The sequence below is a fragment of the Lathyrus oleraceus genome, chromosome 3 (assembly GCF_024323335.1).
Source record: "Lathyrus oleraceus cultivar Zhongwan6 chromosome 3, CAAS_Psat_ZW6_1.0, whole genome shotgun sequence".
NCBI classification, from domain to species: Eukaryota; Viridiplantae; Streptophyta; class Magnoliopsida; order Fabales; family Fabaceae; genus Lathyrus; species Lathyrus oleraceus.
The window spans coordinates 167,030,086-167,034,697 of NC_066581.1; positions in this window are offsets into that span (position 1 = coordinate 167,030,086).

Sequence of the window (4,612 nt, forward strand, 5' to 3'; positions counted from 1 at the left end):
TTAGAATCCAGCATTTAAGTGTACAATGAAGGTTTCCTCACAATTTGTGGTTTTAAGTCCTAGATGAAACATTCATTCAATTATGTTGCAAAAAGAACAATATTCAATTACAAAAAGAGTAAAGTTCTTAATGCATTCTAAAATTCTAACCGAAGGTAACCATGTACCTTAGCATTATTCACTTGTTTATTTTTATCATTGCCATCCAAGCTCGGATGCACCTTCATTGGATACTTCTTTTGAGGAGCAACCAATCTAGAAGGTTTGACACTCAACAACCACAAATTTATTAAACAAAAGAAATTTAAACCAAACACACGAATTAAAAACATAAACAATAACTATTACTTAAAAAATTTAAAATGTGTGTGGGGGACAAAACACCCCAAAAGTACATAACCAATACCAAAATACAACAAATCTAAAAATACAATAAAATAAAACAAACTTAGCCCTCAAAGGACTCAAAACCCTCATCACTACCGGCTTCAGAACCGGTAGCATCATCACTATCATCATCATCGTCATCACCATCATCCTCAGCACCACCAGAAGCACCAGCACCAGAAGCACCGGCACCCGCCCCCTCTCCGAAAATAGGCCTGTCCACAGGCCAGCTAGCGTGCTGCAGAAACTGCTCACGCGTCATCATCGAGTGCTCACCGGAGGGGTCACGCACCTGCAACTGTAATAGCTGCATAGAATCATGAATATCAAGCATGGCGCGCTGAGTTGCCGCCATCCAATAAGCTTGATGGAAAGTGAGTTGTTAGATGGAATGTGAGAGAGTGATTGAGAGTGCTAGTGAAAATAAGCTTGATCTTTTATCAGACTAAAAAAAACGAAATAACAAGTGTTTGGGCCCAAATGAGTGGCCCTGTAAAACAGAAATAAAGTGCTGCCACGCAGCGCTCGCTATGCTTCTTCGCCTAGCGAGCAAATAGCGAATCAGCTCGCTACTGCCTTCGCCTAGCGAGCAGCTAGCGAGCATGACAGCATTTTGTTTTTTTTCTAACAGTAGGTAAAGCACATTCAGCAAGGTTTTTTCAAAATGGACACCAATACAACATAACAGAAAACTGTAAATACTTACAATGTTGGGGTGCCTCCCAACAAGCGCTTGTTTAACGTCGGATAAGCTCGACGGTTCGATGCTCACAAAGGAGCATCCAAGGAAATTGTGCAGCTTCCGCGATCCACTTTGTTGTTTGAGCTTCCACAATCCATTTTGTTGAGCAACTTCCTCAAGGGCTTTGTTGTCTTCAAGAGGTTCTTGATGAACCTTCGATAAAATCTGATACCACCCTTTTTCGGAACTATTTGCACAACGCTCACCCATTCACCATCGGAGATAGAATAATTCATCCCGGCTTCTACTAGTTTGACAACGTCCTTCTTTTTCAGCACTCGCATCAATTGATTCTCCTCTTTTGTGGACAAAGTGTTGCTAATGATTACCGGTTTAGTACAGTTATCTCCAAGGAACACATACTTCAAATGTGGCTCTAGTTTTGGCTCCTCCACTTTCTTTGTCATATCCAAACCTTCGCTTGTGTCTTCATGATAAACAAGCTCTCCACAAGCTTCTAATTCATGCAACAATACTTCCATCTCTTTTCCTTTATTTTTGGTCGAAACTTTGTATACTCCGATAAGAGATCTTTCGGAAGGATTAGAAACATGAACCTGGTTTGCGACCTCCACTAGCTTCTCCTTGGTGGCATCGATTCGGAAAGAATCATGCTTCCCATTAGGATGCTTTTTGGCTTCAAAAAGATGGAAGGCTACCTCTTCATTTTGGACCCTTACTTTCATCAAACCGTTGTCAACGTCAATCATCATGCGTGCGGTTTTCATGAATGGTCTGCCAAGAATAAGTGGAGTATCATCGTCCTCTTCCATATCAATAGCAATGAAATCAACCGGGAAGAAAAATTTGTCCACCTTCACTAACATGTCTTGAGCAACTCCATATGGTGAAGTGGTAGACTTATCAGCAAGTTGTAGAATCATCGTTGTAGATTTGATCTCAACATTTCCCAATCTTTTAACAATGGATAGGGGAATCAAATTGATGCTAGATCCCAAGTCAATCAAGCCATTACCCGTGTATGTGTCTCCGATGGTTACCGGTAAAGCGACTCGTCCCGGATCGGATTCCTTCCTTGGGAGAGTTTTTTGAATGATGGCACTACATTGTGCATCAAGCAAGACTGTCTCTGGTTCCGTGTACCTCCGCTTTTTAGTAAGTATGTCTTTCATGAATTTGGCATACTTAAGCATTTGCTCCAATGCTTCGGCAAACGGAATGTTTATTTTCAATTGTTTGAATATATCCATGAACCGGGCATAATGTCGTTCATTCTCCCTCTTAGACGGAGCATGTGGATACGGAAGGTTTTGGATTGGAGTAGCGCTCACTACCTCCTTTCCTTTAGCAACTCTAGAACTTCTCGCTCTTTTCTTTTTCACTGGCTCCACCTTCACTTTATCACTATTATTTTTCTCAATTTCCACACTTTCTTTGTTTTCAACTTCACCATTCTTTTCATCCTCTTCAACTTCTTCCTCACTCCACTCCCAAACTTCACCATTAACACTATCCTCTATTATTTTCTCCTCATCTTTTTTTCTTCCTCTCTTTTTTCACTCTTATCTCTTTTTTTACTCTCACTAAATAACTCCCTTTCACTTCTCGTCGTTATCGCTTTACAATGCTCTTTAGGATTCGTTTGCGTGTTCGCCGAAAAAGATGGTCCGGGTTGTTGTTCCGCTAGTTGATTAGCAAGTTGACCGACTTGAGTTTCGAGATTTTTGACTGCCGCATCGGTGCTCTTTTGATTAGCCATCGACATTTGCATAAATTGTGTCAATGTCTCTTCCAACTTTGAAGTCACGACCGGCGGTTGTTGAGGTTGGTACGGATTTTGGGGAGGGTTTTGACGGCTAGAAGAACCACCCCCATAACCTTGGTTATGGTAATAGTTAGTCCTTGGTTGGAACCCTTGATTCCCTTGAAAGTGTTGTTATTGATTTTGAGGAGGTGGTTGATACGGTTGTTGTGGTTGTTGCCTCGGTTGGTAGTCTCGTTGGTTCGCCATGTTGTTTACTTCTTCGAAACCGGGAGGTGGACAAAATCCGGTGTCATGCTCACCTTTGCAAAGCTCACAACAAGCTATTTGTTTAGCTTTTGAAGGTTCTCTCAACTCTTTTATTTGTTGCGTTAAGAGTTCCACTTGTTGTGAAATGAGTTTGTTTTGGGCAAGAATAGCATCGTTCGTCCCAAGTTCAAGCACTCCCGGTTTCTTCAAAGAGTTGCCTCTACTTTGACTTTGGAGGTCATTTAGAGCCATTCTGTTGATGATATCAGTAGCTTCTTCGGTGCTTTTAGACAATAAAGAACCACCCGAGGTAGCATCCAACAAAGTCTTGCAATTCGGTTGGAGGCCATTTTTGAAAATATGGATTTGAGTCAATTCGTCAAAACCATGCCCTTTACACTTCTGAAGCATGGATTTGAATCTTTCCCACGCCTCATTTCAATGATTCGTTGGTCCCTTGTGAAAACACGGAGATTTCCGTTTTGGATTCCATGAAACGGTTGTGGGAGAAAAATCTTTCAATGAACTTCTCTTCCAACACGTTCCAATCCGTCATGACTGCAGGTGTTTGATCCAAGTACCAATCTTTTGCTTTGCCGAGCAAAGCGTGGGGAAATAATCTTTTGAACAACGGTAGCTCTTGAGCTTGATCAACTCCGGCCGCCAATGCTATCTCATAAATTTTGGTGAGAAAAGCAAAGGGGTCTTCATGGTCCATTCCGGTGAATGGACTTCCATATAGTAGGTTAAGAGTTCCCATTTTCATCTCGGCTTGCCTTCCCGTGTGGTTGGCAAACTGAGCAGTATTCCTTGGACTGTTTACACAAGGTGTGGACATGGAGGTGGTTGTGGTGGTTGATCCATGATAGGTATGAAAGGTGGTGGATGTGTTGTAGAAGAACTTTCTCCTTGTTCTTGTCATTGTCTAGCTTGTTGCCTCCTTCGTCTCGTTCTGCTATTCAGTCTCCTTGCGGTTCTTTCGATCTCAAGATCAAAAAGAAGTTCATCCTCAGGAACCTGCCCTCGCATAAAACGAAAGTTGCACACTAAACCAAACAAATTACAAGCACATGTCAAAAATTCAAAAGTTAAAAATTAAGCAACTATTGTGATGCTCGCAATATCAATTCACAATCCCCGGCAACGACGCCATTTTGTTGAGTGTAGGTTTTGGTGTCGGGTTTTTGTTATCATCTCCACAGGGATTGTGAGATATCGCCGCCGTTCGACAGTTGTTTTAATTCTTAACTCGTAGTAACAAGGGGGGTTTTGGTTTTAGTCACGGTAGCTTGCATAAAAGTGTAAGAAAATGCGGTAAAAGTTTTGGTTTTTCTATTTGAGAAAGATTGTCAAAGTTAGGGTTCGACGATCACTTTGCATGTATATGTTCGATCAACAAACTCATAAACTCCTTTAGATGATAAACTATTTCACAAAGTCCTCCCAATGTGTTTATCTCTAACACACATTGTGGGTTTTCCCATTTTGATCCATTGTTTATCTCTAACACA